The 21,455-nt window shown below is 42.8% G+C and overlaps 1 pseudogene; it reads right to left on the bottom strand.

Moving 5' to 3' along the window:
• Positions 1-16,822: 16,822 nt before the first annotated feature.
• The window catches only part of LOC123134183 (uncharacterized), a 146,149-nt pseudogene continuing 141,516 nt past the window's right edge, over positions 16,823-21,455 (bottom strand).

The raw sequence follows: 21,455 nt of genomic DNA on the forward strand, positions 1-21,455 counted from the left end.
GGTGTGATGAATGCAGTTTTCTCCTCATCCTCTTCTGCCATGAAGATCTGATGGTATCGTGAGTATGCATCAAGAAATGAAAGCAAATCACATCCGGTTGTGGAGTCAACAATCTGGTCAATGCGCGGCAAGGGAAATGGATCTTTGGGACAAGCTTTATTGACATCAGTGAAGTCTATACAAAGCCTCCATTTCCCGTTGGCCTTGCGCACAACTACAGGATTGGCCAACCACGTGGGATGGAGCACTCCTCTGACAAGGCCTGCTGCTTCCAGCTTCTTGATTTCTTCTGCAATAAACTCTTGGCGCTCCACTGCTTGCTTCCTGACTTTCTGCTTGACGGGCCGTGCATGAGGACAAACGGCTAGGTGGTGATCAATTACTTTCCTGGGAACACCATGGATATCAGACGGTTGCCACGCAAACACGTCGACATTCGCCCGCAGGAAAGCAATGAGCGCGCTTTCCTATTTCGGGTCGAGAGTGGCACTGATGGTGAAGATACCACCAGTGCCGTCCTCCTTGGCGGATACTTTCTTGGTGTCTGGTGGAGCTGCCATCATCTTCTTGCACTTGCCGGTGGAGCTCGATGGTGCGTCCTCGACGGTAGCGCAGCACTCCGAAGAGGTGCGCTTGCCGGAATGGGCATCAGAACTCTTGCCGGACTTGGTCTTCTTCTTCCCCCTGGGAGCTTCAGCGGCAAGTGACTTGCGATCGGCTGCGGCTGCTGCTTCCCGGTAAATCTTGTCGGCGCAGATAAGGGCATCTTTCTTGTTGCCAGGGATAGAAATGACACTTATCGGGCCTGGCATCTTGAGCATGTTGTATGCATAATGAGAGGCTGCCATGAACTTGGCGAGTGCTGGACGGCCAAGGATCCCATTGTAGGGCAATGGAAAGTCGGCAACGTCAAAAGTGACCCTCTCAGTTCTGAAGTTCAGCTCACTGCCAAATGTGACCGGCAGCGCGATCTTTCCCTTCGGCTTGCTCCTTCCCGGGTTGATTCCTTGGAATGTGCTGGTTTCTTCGAGCTCGCTGTCAGGGATCTGGAGTTTCTGGAGGACCGCGGAGGAGATCAAGTTCAAGCCGGCCCCGCCGTCAACTAGCATCTTTGTGACTTTGAGGTTGAGGATAGTTGGAGAAACCAACATCGGCAAGCACCCGACCGCAGCTATGCGATCAGGGTGGTCCTCAGTATCAAAGATGATAGGCGTGCCGGACCATTTCAGGGGTTTGCGTGACTCTACGGATGGTTCTGCTGCATTAACTTCCCGCATCCACTGCTTGAGTTGGCGATGCGAAGTATGCAGAGAAGCACCACCGTCAACGCACAGGACCTCTGCGGCTTTCTGAAATTCCTGCTCATCGGCCTCGTCATCATCCATGTCTTCGTCGTCGTCGTCATCTTCATCCTTGTCGCGGCCGCGGGGAGGTCTGTCTCCTTGCCGCTGCTTGGCCTTGCCGCGGCGTCCTCCCCGGCCGGGGCGTTTCTTGCTAGCTCCTCCAGCACCTTCCTGGGCCTTCTCCTTGTCTCGTCGCTCGTATTTAGCTTTCTGCTGCTCAACAAGCTGCTCAACCTTCTTACAGCTCTGGAGGTCGTGGCCCTTGGTGCGGTGGATCTTGCAATACTGCTTGCCGGAGCTGTCCTGCTTGTCGGCGGCTGCCACAGCCTGGGCCTCCTTGCCGGAGCCACCATCCTTAACTTCCTTGGCGCCACTTCCGTTGCTAGTCTGCTCGACAGCTAGCACTTCCTTGCCCTTCTTCCTTCTGTTGTTCCGCCGCCAGCCTTTCCTTGCCGGGGCGGCATCCTCACTGTCGGATCCTACTGCTCCTGTATTCTCTCCGGGGAGCCTCCTCCCCTCTTCAGCGCGTGCACACTTGTCGGCCAGGGCATAAAGCTCGCTGACGTCCCTGATCTTGCACATCGCCATCTCCTCCCTCATCCTGCGGTTTCGCACGTTCTGATGGAACGCGCTGATGACCGCGGCAGGGTGGACGTCTGGGATGTTGTGCTGTACACGGCTGAATGTCTGAATGTACTTGCGCAGGGACTCTCCTTCCTTCTGGGCGAGCAGATGAAGGTCGCTCTCTTGGCCATGTGGCTTGTGGCCGCCTGTAAAGGCGCCGCCAAACTGATGGCATAGATCTGCCCAAGAGGAAATGGAGTTTTCTGGCAAGTGAATGAGCCAAGATCTGACGTTAGGCTTGAGCACTAGCGGGAAGTAGTTGGCAAGGATCTTATCGTCTCGTCCCCCGGCAGCCTGCACCGCGATGGTGTAGATGCTGAGGAACTCCGACGGATGCGACTTGCTGTCGTACTTCTCCGGTACATCTGGTTTGAAGTTTTTCTTGCTGGGCCACTGGACTTGCCGCAGCTCATGGGTGAACGCAGGGCAACCTACCGCGTACGGCAAGTCACCTGGTTCCCCCGGCGCATGCATGTCGACAGAGGGCCCAGCGCGCTGGTCAGATTGACGTCGCGCTTCCCTTCGGCGCTCGATGCGGGTACGAGCGTCCTCTTGCTGTCGTTCGTGGAGAACTTGGCGCTGATCACGACGAGCTCGTGGATTCGATGACGCGGTGGAGCCGCTGTCGGGGTGGATCCGGCGAGTCGACGATCTTGGCCTTCGAGGTGGAGAGTGCATGGAAGTCGCACCTCCATCGGTCTTGTTGCCATCGGCTCGCGTCCGGCAGTCTTGCCGCGGCAGCGAGGTGCTTGGTTGCCGCGCAGTGTCGCCGTTGGCGAAGCCGATGAGGCTCTGGATAGTGGCCCTCCACTCGTCAGTCTTGTCCGTCGTCGGAGGGTAATCTAGAAGCAGTTGAGCTCGCGCCAAGGCTTCCGCTGGAGTGGTGGGCGGCAGAGGTGACCGGTGCGAGGAGCGGGACATGCTCGGACTCCTAACCACGTTAGAAGGAGCAGTATCCCGTCCAGGCGACCGTATCTTGCTCGGGCCAGCATGTTGACGTGCATGCTGGTCTTGGACGCCACGAGAACCACCAGCTTGATCTTGGCCCAACGAACGTATGGCGCTGCGAACGCCATGACGCTGTTGGTCCTGCGCCTCCTGAGATGGGCGCGGCGCGCGTACGGACGTCGAGGTCTGCGCGGCCTTGTCCTTGGACTTGGCAGCGCTGTGAGCCCCCTCGTCGACGCCCGTTCTTCCGCCGGCGTCTACTCCACCGCCGTTTGCTCCCATGGCGGCGGAATCGACGCAGATGGAAGGGCTGCCTCCGAAGCCTTCTTCTTCGGTGGCATGTCGATGAAGACGATGAAGATTTAGCTCGTGTGCACGCCGGATCGGGTTCACACAATCTCGACGCCCCCTACCTAGCGCGCCAAAGATGTCGGGGAAACTGATCCACGAACACCTATGGGACCGGCGGACCTAGCCCCTTTCGGTTCGGCAGGGGGCGGAGGTCGCACGAAGAGCGGATCGAGGCAATGCACACGAACAGTTTACCCAGCTTCGGAGCTCTCCGGAGAGATAACACTCCTACTGCTGCATCTAAGTGTATATTCAGTTCTTGCTCAGGAGCGATCAGCGCTACCAAACTGAGCGTGAGAATGTTGCTAGCTTCGAATGAGTCGAACCCCTTCTACGTTGCGCATGGGCCTCCTTTTATATGCTCAAGGGGTCACCGACAGGTGGCAACGCAGACAGAAAGGGTAAAAATGGAAAAAGAGTGTGGTAGGTACAGCTACCTCTACTGTAGCCACAGTGTATCATACCTAACCCTGACGGCAGGGGACAAGGGCATTAAATGCCCGTCTGTGTCGTCTAAACAGTGTAAGAAGAGACTGTCAGGGGCGCCACCGATCGCCATGATGGCCTTCTTGTCAGCGCCGCTTGCCATCGCGCACCGCTGGCTGCACAGCCTCCTGCCACGCGTGTCTGGAAGGGTCCCAGGGCGACACGTTGGTGGATGTGCTGGAGCCTGGGCGCGGAGGTACCGCTTGCCGCGGCAAGTGCCTTGCCGCGGCTGTCGTCTTGTCGGGCCCGGGAGCTTGTCGCTCACCGAGCCTTGCCGGGGCGCGTGGTGCGTCGTGGCAAGCTTTCTTGTGATGCCTTGGTTGGCCTTCCCAGCAAGCTCCTCTTGCCGGGGCCTTGTCTTCTTGACTTGAATACTTTGTTCTTGAATGGCTTCCCGGCAAGCTCCTCTTGCCGGGGTCTTGTTTCTTAAGGAGTCACGGAGGGTCTTGGCGGTGACCCGGCGAGCCTTGCCGCTGGGTGCTGCCACTGCCCGTGCACAAGTTCGGGATACTAGGGTACCCCTACTCTAGTACACCGACACCCCCCTAGGCCAGTGCTTCTCTAAGTGTTGGTCCAAACTGAGATGCTTGCGGGGCCACCTCGGGGCAACTTGAGGGTTGGTTTTACTCGTAGCTAGTCTCATCCGGTGTTGCCCTGAGAACGAGATATGTGCAGCTCCTATCGGGCTTGTCGGGGCATCGGGCGGCTTTTCTGGTCTTGTTTTACCATTGTCGAAATGTCTTGTAAACCGGGATTCCGAGACTGATCGGGTCTTCCTGGGAGAAGGTATATCCTTCATTGATCACAAGAGCTTATCATGGGCTAAGTTGGGACACCCTGCAGGGTTTAAACTTTCGAAAGCCGTGCCCGCGGTTATGTGGCAGATGGGAATTTGTTAATGCCGGTTGTAGATAACTTGACACCAGATCCGAATTAAAACGCATCAACCGCGTGTGTAGCCGTGATGGTATCTTCTCGGCGGAGTCCGGGAAGTGAACACGGTCTTTGGGTTATGTTTGACGTAAGTAGGAGTTCAGGATCACTTCTTGATCATTGCTAGCTTCATGACCGTTCCTTTGCTTCTCTTCTCGCTCTTATTTGCGTATGTTAGCCACCATACTTGCTTAGCCGCTGCTGCAACCTCACCACTTTACCCCTTCCTTACCCATTAAGCTTTGCTAGTCTTGATACCCATGGTAATGGGATTGCTGAGTCCTCGTGGCTCACAGATTACTACAACAACAGTTGCAGGTACAGGTTATGCGATGATCATGACGCGAGAGCGATGTGTGTTTGTTTTTGAGTTCTTCTTCTGCTTCTTCTTCGATCAGGGGATAGGTTCCAGGTCGGCAGCTTGGGCTAGCAGGGTGGATGTCGTTTGAGTTTCTGTTTGTGTTTCATCCATAGTCGGATGGTGCCCTTATGTAAGATGATGTTGTATTCGTGTGGCATTGTATGCCTCTCGTATGTATCCCTATCTATTATGTAATGTTGATGTAATGATATCAACCTTGCAAAAGCGTATCGGTATGCGGTTCTATCCTTGGTGGGACCTTCGAGTCTCTTTAGGATAGTATCGCATATTGGGCGTGACACACAACATGTTGGACGATCCATGATAATATACTTTAATTAAGATGTGAGAAAACATAACCCATTACGTTGTCTTCCTTGTCCAACATCAACTCTTTAGCATGTCATACTTTAATGTGTGCTCACAATCATAAAAGATGTCTAAGATAGTATATTTATATGTGAAAACCTCTCTTTCTTTATTACTTCCTATTAATTGCAGCGATGACCAAAACTTTGTTTGCCAACTCTCAACAACTTTTAATCATCACACTCTTTATATGTGAAGTCATTACTCTCCATAAGGTCAATATGATCTCTTTTATTTCTTTTATTCTTTTATTCCCTTAAGATCAAAGCAATATAGAAAAGCCCTTGACTCAACAGTAATCTTTATTATATATAGCTCACGGACCCGATTACATAGAGGGGTCATAAAGCAAAACTCAAAACTAAATCATACCAAAACTTTATTCTACTAGATCAAGATATTACTAAAAGGATTGAACTAAGTAAAACGGTAAAGATAGAAGTGTGATGGTGATACGATATCGGGGCACCTCCCCCAAGCTTGACAGTTGCCAAGGGCAGTGCCCATACCCATGTGATTAATTCCTCGGAGGTGGTGATGATGGGGTTGTTGATGATGTAGGATTCTTCCTTAATTTGCACTTGAGGATGGAATTTTGCTCCCTTAGATCATCAATCTCGTGCTCAAGGCTTAATATCATTTTGCATAGTTCCTGTGTGTTCTCCTGCAAGAGACAAAAAGGAATAAACTCGATCTTTGGTTTCTTTGCTCTGTCAGGGAGGCTTGACTTTTAAAACTCCACATGCATGTCCCCAGGTTGAGGTAATGGGGCTTCATATTCATCTGAGCTCGTCTCCTCCTTTCCTTTATGCTCATAATCTTCTTATTATTCAGTAGTCCATCCATGATGCTCCAAGTCCCTGTAGATCTTAGGGTCTGCTAGGTAATCCACCACATAGCTTTCTCCCTCCGAATCCTGGGATGGCATATTGCTCTTATCTGCGGCAGAAATAGCTCAAGACAAAAAAAGAGGATTTTTGCGTGATATGGTGGACAAAACCTTTGGGAGATTATATAATGAATTTTTACTGACCAAAAGAAGTATCGCGCAATAAAACGGAGTCCGGAGAGCACACGAGGTGCCCACGAGGCAGGGGGCGCGCCCAGGGGGTAGGGCGCGCCCTCCACCCTCATGGATGCCTCGTGTCCTTCCCGGACTACTCTTATTTACCTATTTTCTTAAATATTACAAAACGGAGAAAAATTGCTATTAGAACTGTTTTGGAGTCGGTTTACTTACTGTACCACATACCCATTCCTTTTCGGAGTCTGAAACATTCTGGAAAGTGTCCCTTATGTATTCCTCTGGGTTTACAGTTTCAACAATAACATTAGTTTCAACATTTATAGGATTAACTGAGATATAATGTTTGATTTTTTGACCGTTCACCACCTTTGGATTTGTGCCTTCGAAGTTGTTGATTTTTATGGCACTGGAACGATAGACCTCCTCGATAACATAAGGGCCCTTCCCATTTAGAGAGAATTTTTCCTACAAAAAAAATCTTAAACGAGAGTTGAATAGCAACACATAATCACCTACGTTAAACTCATGCTTTTGTATCCTTTTGTCATGCCAGCTTTTAACTTTTTCTTTAAACAATTTGGCATTCTCATAGGCTTGGGTTATCCATTCATCAAGTGAGCTAATGTCAAACAACCTATTCTCACCTGCAAGTTTGAAATAATAACTGAGCTCTTTAATGGCCCAATATGCCTTATGTTCTAGTTCGAGAGGTAAATGACATGCTTTTCCATAAACCATTTTATACAGAGACATACCCATAGGATTCTTATATGCAGTCCTATAAGCCCACAATGCATCATCACGTTTCTTGGACCAATTCTTTCTAGATCTATTAACAGTCTTTTGCAAAATTAATTTGAGCTCTCTATTACTCAATTCTACTTGACCACTAGACTGTGGCTGATATGGAGATGCAATTCTATGATTAACATCATACTTAGCAAGCATTTTACGAAAAGTACCATGAATGAAATGTGAACCATCATCAGTCATTAAGTATCTAGGGACACCAAACCTAAAAAAATAACTTCTTTAAGCATCTTAATAGAGGTGTTATGATCATCACTACTAGTTGGAATAGCTTCTACCCACTTAGTAACGTAATCAACATCGACCAACATATGTGTATATCCATTAGAGGAAGGAAACGGCCCCATATAATCAAAGCCCAATCAAATGGTTCAATAACAAGAGAATAGTCCATAGGCATTTCTTGACGTCTACTAATATTACCAATTCTTTGAGATTCATCACAAGACAAGAAAAACTTACGGGCATCTATGAAGAGAGTAGGCCAATAAAAACCGGATTGCAATACCTTATGTGCAGTTCTATCTCCAGCGTGGTGTCCTCCATATGCCTCGTAGTGACACTTGTGTAGGTTCTGTTCCTGTTCATGCTCAGGTACACAATGTCTAATGACACCATCTACTCCTTCTTTACAAAGGTGTGGGTCATCCCAGAAGTAATGTATTAAATCATAGAAAACCTTTTTCTTTTGCTCGTATGTGAAACTAGGTGGTATAAATTTAGCAACAATGTAATTAACATAATCAGCACACCATGGAGCAGTATGAGAAGTATTTATGACAACTAATTGTTCATCAGGAAAGCTATCATCAATAGGTAGTGGGTCATCAAGAACATTCTCTAACCTAGACAAGTTGCTGCAATGGAGTTCTTAGCTCCCTTTCTATCAATAATATGCAAATCAAATTCTTGTAGAAAGAGAACCCATCTAATAATTCTAGGTTTAACATCTTTCTTTTCCATAAGATATTTAATAGCAGCATGATTAGTGTGAATAGTTACTTTAGAATCAACAATATAAGGTCTAAACTTATCATAAGCAAATACAACTGCTAAGAATTCTTTTTCAGTAGTAACATATGGGCAGTGTCTAAAGTTTTACGAGCATATTGAATAACATTTAGTTTCTTATCAACTCTTTGTCCTAGAACATCACCTACAGTATAATCACTAGCATCACACATAATTTCAAAGGGTAAATTCCAATCAGATAGCTGAACAATAGGTGCCGAAATCAAAGCTTTCTTAAGTATTTCAAATGCTTCTACACAATCATCATCGAAGACAAAAGGAATATCTTTTTGTAAGAGATTAGTCAGAGGCCTAGAAATTTTAGAGAAATCCTTAATGAACCTCCTATAAAACCGGCATTACCAAGGAAACTTCTTATACCTTTGATGTCATTAGGACACGACATGTTTTCAATAGCATCAACCTTAGCTTTATCAACTTCAATACCTTTTTCAGAAATTTTATGCCCCAAGACAATGCCTTCATTAACCATAAAGTGGCACTTCTCCCAATTCAAGACAAGACTAGTATCTTCGCATCTCTGCAAAACTCATCCAAGGTTGCTCAAGCAATCATCAAAAGAGGATCCATAAACGGAGAAATCATCCATGAATACCTCACAAATCTTTTCACAAAAGTCAGAGAATATAGCCATCATACATCTTTGAAAGGTAGCAGGTGCATTACATAAACCAAAAGGCATACGCCTATAAGCAAAAGTACCGAAAGGGCAAGTAAAAGTGGTCTTTTCTTGATCCTCTGCTGACACAGGTATTTGAGAGAAACCAGAGTAACCATCTAGAAAGCAAAAATGTGTATGTTTGGATAGTCTTTCTAGCATTTGATCAATAAAACGTAAAGGGTAATGATCCTTTTTAGTAGCTTTATTTAATTTGCGGAAATCAATTACCATCCTATAACATGTAATAATTCTTTGCAGGATCAATTCATCTTTATCATTAGGAACTACAGTAATACCTCCCTCTTAGGGACACAATGGACATGACTTACCCACTTACTATGAGCAACGGGATAAATTATACCTGCCTCAAGGAGCTTTAGTATTTCCTTTGTTACCACTTCTTTCATCTTAGAATTTAACCGTCATTGGTGATTAATAACTAGTTTGGCGCCTTCCTCCAATTTTATTTTGTGTTGACATAAAGTGGGACTAATCCCTTAAGATCATCAAGAGTATATCTAATAGCAGCACTGTGCTTCTTCAGAGTTTTCAATAATCTCTCCTCTTCCTGCTCTGAAAGGTTAGCACTAATAATAACAAGATATATCTTCTTTTCATCAAGATAAGCATATTTAAGAGTATCAGGTAATGGTTTAAGCTCAAACACGGGATCACCCTTGGGTGGTGGAGGATCCCCTAGGATTTCAACATGCAAGTTGTGTTTCAAAATAGGTCCCTGTGTAAAGAATCATTCATCTATTTCCCTTCTTTCATTCATAAACATATAATTTTCATGGTCTAACAAATATTGTTCTAAAGGATTAGTAGGAGGCACGACAATAGAAGCAAGACCAATAATTTCATCCTTACTAGGCAATTCCTTATCATGGGGTAGTCTACGAATTTAGCAAAATTAAACTCATGAGACATATCTCCCAAACCAATAGTAACAACATCCTTTTCGCAGTCTATCTTAGCATTACCAATGTTTAGGGAGGGTCTACCAAATATAATGGGACAAAAGTCATCTTGTGGGGAACCAAGAACTAGAAAATCAGCAGGATATTTAACTTTCCCACACAAGACTTCAACATCTCTAACAATCTCAATTGGTGAAATAGTATCTCTATTGGCAAGCTTAATTGTAACATCGATTTCTTCTATCTCAGCAGGTGCGATGTCATGCATAATTTCTTTGTATAAGGAATGAGGTATTGCACTAGCACTAACACCCATATCACATAAGCCATGATAACAATGATCTCCTATTTTAACAGAAATAACAGGCATGCCTATAATAGGTCTATGTTTCTTAGCATCGGCTCTAGCAATTTTAGCAGCTGCATCACAGAAATAAATAACATGCCCATCAAAATTATCAGCCAAGAGATCTTTAACCATAGCAATACTAGGTTCAACTTTAATTTGCTCAGGTGGTGTATATGTTCTAGTATTACTTTTACAAACCCACAGTTGAAGCTTTAGCATGATCCTTTATCCTAACAGGGAAAGGCGGTTTCTCAATATAAGTGGTAGGAACAATAGGATCATTATAAGTGATAGTCTTTTCTTCAACTTTAATAGGTGCAACTACTTTTACTTCAGTGGGAGGATTATATTTAAACCACTTCTCCTTAGGGAGGTCAACATGAGTAGCAAATGATTCATAGAAAGAAGCTACTATCTTAGAGTCAAGTCCATATTTAGTTCTAACTCCACGAAAAGCATCGGTATCCATAAAAGATTTAACACAATCAAACTTAGGTGTCATACCTGACTCCTTACCTTCGTCGGAATCCCAATCTTCAGAGTTGCATTTAATTCTTTCCAGTACATCCCATTTGAATTCAATAGTATTCATCATAAAAGAACCAGCACAAGAAGTATCGAGCATGGAGCGATTGTTGAGAGAAAGCCGAGCATAATTTTTTTGAATAATCATTTCTCTTGAGAGGTCATGAATATAACATTGACTTAATACTCCCCCAAGATTGAGAGATGCTTTCTCCTTCGCGAGGCCAAAAATTATATATATATAATTACGATCACGATGAACAAGATACATAGGATAAAACTTCTGGTGAAATTCCAATTTCAATCGTTTGTAGTCCCATGATCCCATATCATCACATAGCCTATACCATGTCATTGCATATCCCTTCAAAGATAAAGGGAAGACCTTCTTCTTGATAACATCATCGGGCATACCTGCAAGCTTAAATAATCCACAAACTTCATCCACATAGATTAGGTGTAAATCAGGATGCAACGTTCCATCTCCTGCAAAGGGATTAGCTAGCAGTTTCTCTACCATACCCGAAGGAATTTCAAAGTAAAATTTTTCAGTAGGTTCAGTAGGTTGAGGAGCAACTCTTTGCTCTACTGGTCGGGATGAAGATACCCCGAACAAGCCCCTCAAAGGATTATGTTCCATAGTAACAAGTGACAGTAAATTTCAGCACACTATATAAATTTTTCCTTACCAAGTTCCACTTACCAAAGGCGCTTCACTCCCCGACAATGGCGCTAGAAAAGAGTCTTGATGACCCAAAAGTGTAGGGAATCTATTGTAGTCCTTTTGATAAGTAAGAGTGTCGAACCCAACGAGGGGCAGAAGGAAATGACAAGCGGTTTTCAGTAAGGTATTTGCTGCAAGCACTGAAATTATCGATAACAGATAGTTTTGTCATAAGGTAATTTGTAACGGGTAACAAGCAATGAAAGTAAATAAGGTGCAGCAAGGTGGCCCAATCCTTTTTCTAGCAAAGGACAAGCCTGGACAAGTTCTTATATAGAGAAAAGCGCTCCCGAGGACACATGGGAATTATCGTCGAGCTAGTTTTCATCACACTCATATGATTCGCGTTCGTTACTTTGATAATTTGATATATGGGTGGACCAGTGCTTGGGTACTGCCCTTTCTTGGACATGCATCCCACTTATGATTAACCCCTATTGCAAGCATCCGCAACTACAAAAGAAGTATTAAGCTAAACCTAACCATAGCATGAAACATATGGATCCAAATCAGCCCCTTACGAAGCAACTCATAAACTAGGGTTTAAGCTTCTGTCACTCTAGCAACCCATCATCTACTTATTACTTACCAATGCCTTCCTCTAGGCCCAAATAATGGTGAAGTGTCATGTAGTCGACGTTCACATAACACCACTAGAGGAGAGACAACATACATCCAATCAAAATATCGAACGAATACCAAATTCACATGACTACTAATAGCAAGACTTCATCCATGTCCTCAGGAACAAACGTAACTACTCACAAAGCATATTCATGTTTGTGATCAGAGGGGTATTAATATGCATTAAGGATCTGAACAAATAATCTTCCACCGAATAAACCAACTAGCATCAACTACAAAGAGTAATCAACACTACTAGCAATCCATAGGTACCAATCTAAGGTTTTGGTACAAAGATTGGATACAAGAGATGAACTAGGGTTTGAGAGGAAATGGTGCTGGTGAAGATGTTGATGGAGATTGACCCCCTCCCGATGAGAGGATTGTTGGTGATGACGATGGTGATGATTTCCCCCTCCCGGAGGGAAGTTTCCCCGGCAGAACAGGTCCGCCAGAGCCCTAGATTGGTTCTGCCAAGGTTCCGCCTCGTGGCGGCGGAGTTCATCCCGAAATCCTGCTTATGATTTTCTCCAGGGTAAAAGACTTCATATAGCAGAAGATGGTCACCGGAGGGCTGCCAGGGGGCCCACGAGGCAGGTGGTGCGCCCAGGGGGGGGGGGGGGGGGTAGGGCGCGCCGCCCACCCTCATGGCCAGGGTGTGGGCCCCCTCTGGTACTTCTTCCACTCAATATTTATTATTAATTCCAAAAATGACTTTCGTGGAGTTTCAGGACTTTTGGAGCTGTGAAGAATAGGTCTCCAATATTTGCTCCTTTTCCAGCCCAGAATCCCAGCTGTCGGCATTCTCCCTCTTCATGTAAACCTTGTAAAATAAGAGAGAATAGCCATAAGTATTGTGACATAAGGTGTAATGACAGCCCATAATGCAATATATATCGATACAAAAGCATGATGCAAAATGGACGTATCAACTCCCCCAAGCTTAGACCTCGCTTGTCCTCAAGCGGAAGCCGATATCGAAAAATATGTCCACATGTTTAGAGATAGAGGTGTCGATAAAAAAATACAGACATGAGGGCATCATGATCATTCTTATAACAGCAACATAAATATATTTTGTCATATGATTTCTTATGCTCAAGTAACAATTTATTCACAATATCAAGTATGAATCAGAAACTTTGTTGAGAACTAACAAACTATGATCTCGGTCATTGAAGCAATTACAATTTATCATAACATCGGAAAGAGTCAATATAAGAGATTTTCAGCAAGTCCACATACTCAAGTATCGTTTAGTCTTTCACAATTGCTAACACTCACGCAATACTTATGGTTATAGAGTTTTAGTCGGACACAGAGAAAGATAGGGGCTTATTGTGTTGCCTCCCAACCTTTTACCTCAAGGGTAATGTCAACAATAATAGTTCATGCTAACTTACATCCAATTGGATATATATATCAGGATCTTTCCAACACGAGGTGCTTGCCAAAGGATAAAATGTAAAAAGGAAAGGTCAAGATCACCATGACTCTTAATGTAAGACAAGAAGTAAAAGATAGGCCCTTCGCATAGGGAAGCAGAGGTTGTCATGTGCTTTTATGGTTGGATGCACGAAATCTTAATGCAAAAGAACATCACTTTATATTGCCACTTGTGATACGGACCTTTATTATGCAGTCCGTCGCTTTTATTACTTCCATATCACAAGATCGTATAAAGCTTATTTTCTCCACACTAATAAGTCATACATATTTAAAGAGCAATTTTTATTGCATGCAACATGACAACTTACTTGAAGGATCTTACTCAATCCATAGGTAGATATGGTGGACTCTCATGGCAAAACTGGGTTTAAGGATGTTTGGAAGCACAAGTAGTATCTCTACTTGGTGTAAGGAATTCGGCTAGCATGAGGGGGAAAGGCAAACTCAACATGTTGGACGATCCATGACAATATACTTTAATTAAGATGTGAGAAAACATAACCCATTACGTTGTCTTCCTTGTCCAACATCAACTATTTAGCATGTCATACTTTAATGAGTGCTCACAATCATAAAAGATGTCCAAGATAGTATATTTATATGTGAAAACATTGCTTTCTTTATTACTTCCTATTATTTGCAACGATGACCAAAACTATGTTTGCCAACTCTCAACAACTTTTCATCACCATACTATTTATATGTGAAGTCATTACTCTCCGTAAGGTCAATATGATCTCTTTTATTTCTTTTATTCTTTTATTCCCTTAAGATCATAGCAAGATAGAAAAGCCCTTGACTCAACACTAATCTTTATTATATATAGCTCACGGACCCAATTACATAGAGGGATCATAAAGCAAAACTCAAAACTAAATCATACCAAAACTTTATTCTACTAGATCAAGATATTACTAAAAGGATCGAAATAAGTAAAACGGAAAAGATAGGAGTGTGATGGTGATACGATGCTGGGGCACCTCCCCCAAGCTTGGCAGTTGCCAAGGGGAGTTCCCATACCCATGTGATTAATTCCTCAGAGGTGGTGATGATGGGGTTGTTGATGATGTAGGATTCTTCCTTAATTTGCGCTTGAGGATTGAATTTTGCTCCCTTAGAGCATCGATCTCCTGCTCAAGGCTTAATATCCTTTTGCATAGTTCCTGTTTGTTCTCCTGCAAGAGATGAAAAGGAATAAACTCGATCTTTGGTTTCTTTGCTCTGTCAGGGAGGCTTGACTTTTTAAACTCCACATGCATGTCCCCAGGTTGAGGTAATGGGGCTTCATCTTCATCTGAGCTTGTTTCCTCCTTTCCTTTAGGCTCATAGTCTTCTTCTTCTTCAGTAGTCCAGCCATGATGCTCCAAGTCCCCGTAGATCTTAGGGTCTGCTAGGTAATCAACCACATAGCTTTCTCCCTCTGAATCCTGGGATGACATATTGCTCTTATCTGTGGCAGAATCACCTCAAGACAAAAACAGAGGATTTTTGCGTGATACGATGGACAAAACCTTCGGGAGATTATATAATGAATTTTTACCGACCAAAAGTAGTATCGTGCAAGAAAACGGAGTCCAGAGAGCACACGAGGTGCCACGAGGTAGGGGGCGCGCCCAGGGAGTAGGGCGCGCCCTCCACCCTCGTGGATGCCTCGTGTCCTTCCCAGATTACTTCTTATTTTCCTATTTTCTTAAATATTCCAAAATAGAGAAAAATTGCTGTTAGAACTGTTTTGGAGTCGGTTTACTTACCGTACCACATACCCATTCCTTTTTGGAGTCTGAGATGTTCTGGAAAGTGTCCCTTATGTATTCCTCTGGGGTTACGGTTTCAACAATAACATTAGTTTCAACATTATAGGATTACATGACATATAATGTTTGATTCTTTGACCGTTCACCACCTTTGGATTTGTGCCTTCTAAGTTGTTGATTTTTATGGCACCGGAACGGTAGACCTCCTTGATAACGTAAGGGCCTTCCCATTTAGAGAGAAGTTTTCCTGCAAAAAATCTTAAACGAGAGTTGAATAGCAACACAGAATCACCTACGTTAAACTCACGCTTTTGTATCCTTTTTTCATGCCATCTTTTAACTTTTTCTTTAAACAGTTTAACATTCTCATAGGCTTGGGTTCTCCATTCATCAAGTGAGCTAATGTCAAATAACCTCTTCTCACAGGCAAGTTTGAAATCATAATTGAGCTCCTTAATGGCCCAATATGCCTTATGTTCTAGTTCGAGAGGTAAATGACATGCTTTTCCATAAACCATTTTATACAGAGACATACCCATAGGATTCTTATATGCAGTTCTATAAGCCCACAATGCATCATCAAGTTTCTTGGACCAATTCTTTCTAGATCTATTAACAGTCTTTTGCAAAATTAATTTGAGCTCTCTGTTACTCAATTCTACTTGACCACTAGACTGTGGGTGATATGGAGATGCAATTCTATGATTAACATCATACTTAGCAAGCATTTTGCGAAAATCATCATGAATGAAATGTGAACCATCATCAGTCATTAAGTATCTAGGGACACCAAACCTCGGAAAAATAACTTCTTTAAGCATCTTAATAGAAGTGTTATGATCAACACTACTAGTTGGAATAACTTCTACCCACTTAGTAACGTTATCAACAACAACTAAAATATGTGTATATCCATTAGAGGAAGGAAATGGTCCCATATAATCAAAGCCCCAAACATCAAATGGCCCAATAACAAGAGAATAGTTCATAGGCATTTCTTGACGTCTACTAATATTACCAATTCTTTGACATTCATCACAAGACAAGACAAACTTACGGGCATCTTTGAAGAGAGTAGGCCAATAAAAACTGGATTGCAATACCTTATGTGCAATTCTATCTCCAGCGTGGTGTCCTCCATATGCCTCGGAGTGACACTTGCATAGGATCTGTTCCTATTCATGCTCAGGTAGACAACGTCTAATGACACCATCTACTCCTTTATAAAGGTGCGGGTCAACCCAGAAGTAATGTCTTAAATCATAGAAAAACTTTTTCTTTTGCTGGTATGTGAAACTAGGTGGTATAAATTTAGCAACAATGTAATTAGCATAATCAGCATACCATGGAGCAGTACGAGAAGTATTTATGACAGCTAATTGTTCATCAGGAAAGCTATCATCAATAGGTAGTGGGTCATCAAGAACATTCTCTAACCTAGACAAGTTGTCTACAACGCTGTTCTCAGCTCCCTTTCTATCAATAATATGCAAATCAAATTCTTGTAGAAAGAGAACCCATCTAATAAGTCTAGGCTTAGCATCTTTCTTTTCAATAAGAAATTTAATAGCAGCATGATCAGTGCGAATAGTTACTTTAGAATCAACAATATAAGGTCTAAACTTATCACAAGCAAATACAACTGCTAAGAATTCTTTTTCAGTAGTAGCATAATTTCTCTGGGCAGTCTCTAGAGTTTTACTAGCATATTGAATAACATTTAGTTTCTTATCAACTCTTTATCCTAGAACAACACCTACAACATAATCACTAGCATCACACATAATTTCAAAGGGTAAATTCCAATCAGGTGGCTGAACAATAGGTGCAGAAATCAAAGCTTTCTTAAGTATTTCAAATACTTCTACACAATCATCATCGAAGACAAAAGGAATATCTTTTTGTAATAGATTAGTCGGAGGCCTAGAAATTTTAGAGAAATCTTTAATGAACCTCCTACAAAAACTGGCATGGCTAAGGAAACTTCTTATACCTTTGATGTCCTTAGGACACGGCATCTTTTCAATAGCATCAACCTTAGCTTTATCAACTTCAATACCTCTTTCAGAAATTTTATGCCCCAAGACAATGCCTTCATTAACCATAAAGTAGCAATTCTCCCAATTCAAGACAAGACTAGTATCTTCGCATCTCTGCAAAACTCGTTCAAGGTTGCTCAAGCAATCATCAAAAGAGGATCCATAAACAAAGAAATCATCCATGAATACCTCACAAATCTTTTCATAGAAGTCAGAGAATATAGCCATCCTATAACCTATTATAATTCTTTGCGGGATCAATTCATCTTTATCATTAGGAATGACAGTAATACCTCCCTTCTTAGGGACACAATGGACAGGACTTACCCACTTACTATCAGCAATGGGATAAATTATACCTGCCTCAAGGAGCTTTAGTATTTCCTTTCTTACCACTTCTTTCATCTTAGGATTTAACCGTCATTGGTGATTAATAACTAGTTTGGCGCCTTCCTCCAATTTTATTTTGTGTTCACATAAAGTGGGACTAATGCCCTTAAGATCATCAAGAGTATATCTAATAGCAGCATGGTGCTTCTTCAGAGTTTTCAATAATCTCTCCTCTTCCTGCTCTAAAAGGTTAGCACTAATAATAACAAGATATATCTTCTTTTCATCAAGATAAGCATATTTAAGAGTATCGGGTAATGGTTTAAGCTCAAACACGGGATCACCCTTGGGTGGTGGAGGATCCCCTAGGATTTCAACATGCAAGTTGTGTTTCAAAATAGGTCCCTGTTTAAAGAATAGTTCATCTATTTCCCTTCTTTCATTCATAAACACATCATTTTCATGGTCTAACAAATATTGTTCTAAAGGATTAGTAGGAGGAACGGCAATAGAAGCAAGACCAATAATTTCATCCTTACTAGGCAATTCCTTATCATGGGGTAGTCTATGAAATTTAGCAAAATTAAACTCATGAGACATATCTCCCAAACCAATAGTAACAACATCCTTTTCGCAGTCTATCTTAGCATTAACAATGTTTAGGGAGGGTCTACCAAATATAATGGGACAAAAGTCATCTTGTGGGGAACCAAGAACTAGAAAATCAGCAGGATATTTAACTTTCCCACACAAGACTTCAACATCTCTAACAATCCCAATTGGTGAAATAGTATCTCTATTGGCAAGCTTAATTGTAACATCGATTTCTTCTATCTCAGCAGGTGCGATGTCATGCATAATTTCTTTGTATAAGGAATGAGGTATTGCACTAGCACTAGCACCCATATCACATAAGCCATGATAACAATGATCTCCTATTTTAACAGAAATAACAGGCATGCCTACAACAGGTCTATGTTTCTTAGCATCGGCTCTAGCAATTTTAGCAGCTGCATCACAGAAATAAATAACATGCCCATCAAAATTATCAGCCAAGAGATCTTTAACCATAGCAATACTAGGTTCAACTTTAATTTGCTCAGGTGGTGTATATGTTCTAGTATTACTTTTACGAACCACAGTTGAAGCTTTAGCATGATCCTTTATCCTAACAGGGAAAGGTGGTTTCTCAATATAAGTGGTAGGAACAATAGGATCATTATAAGTGATAGTCTTTTCTTCAACTTTAATAGGTGGAACTACTTTTACTTCAGTGGGAGGATTATATTTAAACCACTTCTCCTTAGGGAGGTCAACATGAGTAGCAAATGATTCATAGAAAGAAGCTACTATCTCAGAGTCAAGTCCATATTTAGTTCTAAATCCATGAAAAGCATCGGTATCCATAAAAGATTTAACACAATCAAACTTAGGTGTCATACCTGACTCCTTACCTTCGTAGGAATCCCAATCTTCAGAGTTGCATTTAATTCTTTCCAGTACATCCCATTTGAATTCAATAGTCTTCATCATAAAATAACCAGCACAAGAAGTATCGAGCATGGAGCAATTGTTGAGAGAAAGCCTAGCATAAATTTTTTGAATAATCATTTCTCTTGAGAGCTCATGAATATAACATTGACTTAATACTCCCCCAAGCTTGAGCGATGCTTTCTCCTTCGCGAGGCCAAAAATTATATATATAATTAAGATCATGATGAACAAGATGCATAGGATAAAACTTCTGGTAAAATTTCAATTTCAATCGTTTGTAGTCCCATGATCCCATATCATCACATAGCCTATACCATGTCAATGCATATCCCTTCAAATATAAAGGGAAGACCTTCTTATTGATAACATCATCGGGTATACCTGCAAGCTTAAATAATCCACAAACTTCATCCACATAGATTAGGTGTAAATTGGGATGCAACGTTCCATCTCCTCCAAAGGGATTAGCTAGCAGTTTCTCTACCATACCCAAAGGAATTTCAAAGTAAACATTTTCAGTAGGTTCAGTAGGTTGAGGAGCAACTATTTGCGCTACTGGTCGGGGTGAATATACCCCGAACAAGCTCCTCAAAGGATTATGTTCCATAGTAACAAGTGACAGTAAATTTCAGCACACTATATAAATTTTTCCTTACCAAGTTCCACTTACCAAAGGCGCTTCACTCCCCGGAAAAGGTGCCAGAAAAGAGTCTTGATGACCCACAGGTGTAGGGGATTTATCGTTGTCCTTTCGATAAGTAAGAGTGTCGAACCCAACGAGGGGCAGAAGGAAATGACAAGCGGTTTTCAGTAAGGTATTTGTTGCAAGCACTGAAATTATCGGTAACAAATAGTTTTCTGATAAGGTAATTTGTAATAGGTAACAAGAAATGAAAGTAAATAAGGTGCAGCAAGGTGGCCCAATCCTTTTTCTAGCAAAGGACAAGCCTGGACAAGTTCATATATAGAGAAAAGCGCTCCCGAGGACACATGGGAATTATCGTCAAGCTAGTTTTCATCACGCTCATATGATTCGCGTTCGTTACTTTGATAATTTGATATGTGGGTGGACCGGTGCTTGGGGTACTGCCCTTTCTTGGACAAGCATCCCACTTATGATTAACCCCTATTGCAAGCATCCGCAACTACAAAAAAAGTATTAAGGTAAACCTAACCATAGCATGAAACATATGGATCCAAATCAGCCCCTTACGAAGCAACTCATAAACTAGTGTTTAAGCTTCTGTCACTCTAGCAACCCATCATCTACTTATTACTTCCCAATGCCTTCCTCTAGGCCCAAATAATTGTGAAGTGTCATGTAGTCGATGTTCACATAACACCACTAGAGGAGAGACAACCTACATCCAATCAAAATATCGAACGAATACCAAATTCACACGACTACTAATAGCAAGACTTCACCCATGTCCTCAGGAACAAACGTAACTACTCACAAAGCATATTCATGTTCATGATCAGAGGGGTATTAATATGCATTAAGGATCTGAACAAATAATCTTCCACTGAATAAACTAACTAGCATCAACTACAAGGAGTAATAAACACTACTAGCAACCCATAGGTACCAATCTAAGGTTTGGGTACAAAGATTGGATACAAGAGATGAACTAGGGTTTGAGAGGAGATGGTGCTGGTGAAGATGTTGATGGAGATTGACCCCCTCCCTATGAGATGATCGTCGGTGATGATTTCCCCCTCCCGGAGGGAAGTTTCCCCGGCAGAACAGGTCCGCCAGAGCCCTAGATTGGTTCTGCCAAGGTTCCGCCTCGTGGCGGCGGAGTTTCGTCCCGAAAGCTTGCTTATGATTTGTTCCAGGGTAAAAGACTTCATATAGGAGAAGATTTTCATCGGAGGCTGCCAGGGGGCGCGCCCAGGGGGTAGGGCACGCCCCCACCCTTGTGGCCAGGGTGTGGGCCCTCTCTGGTACTTCTTCCGCTCAATATTTATTATTAATTCCAAAAATGACTTTCGTGGAGTTTGAGGACTTTTGGAGCTGTGCAGAATAGGTCTCCAATATTTGCTCCTTTTCTAGCCCAGAATCCCAGGTGCCGGCAGTCTCCCTCTTCATGTAAACCTTGTAAAATAAGAGAGAATAGCCATAAGTATTGTGACATAACGTGTAATAACAGCCCATAATGCAATAAATATCGATATAAAAGCATGATGCAAAATGGACGTATCAGCGTGCAGCGCGTCATCTTCGTCACCGCCTTCGCCTTCGATGGCGCCATCGACCATGGCTCCCAAGAAGAAACCCGGTGCTTCGGCTCATCTATCC

Source organism: Triticum aestivum, chromosome 6B (assembly GCF_018294505.1).
Source record: "Triticum aestivum cultivar Chinese Spring chromosome 6B, IWGSC CS RefSeq v2.1, whole genome shotgun sequence".
NCBI classification, from domain to species: domain Eukaryota; kingdom Viridiplantae; phylum Streptophyta; class Magnoliopsida; order Poales; family Poaceae; genus Triticum; species Triticum aestivum.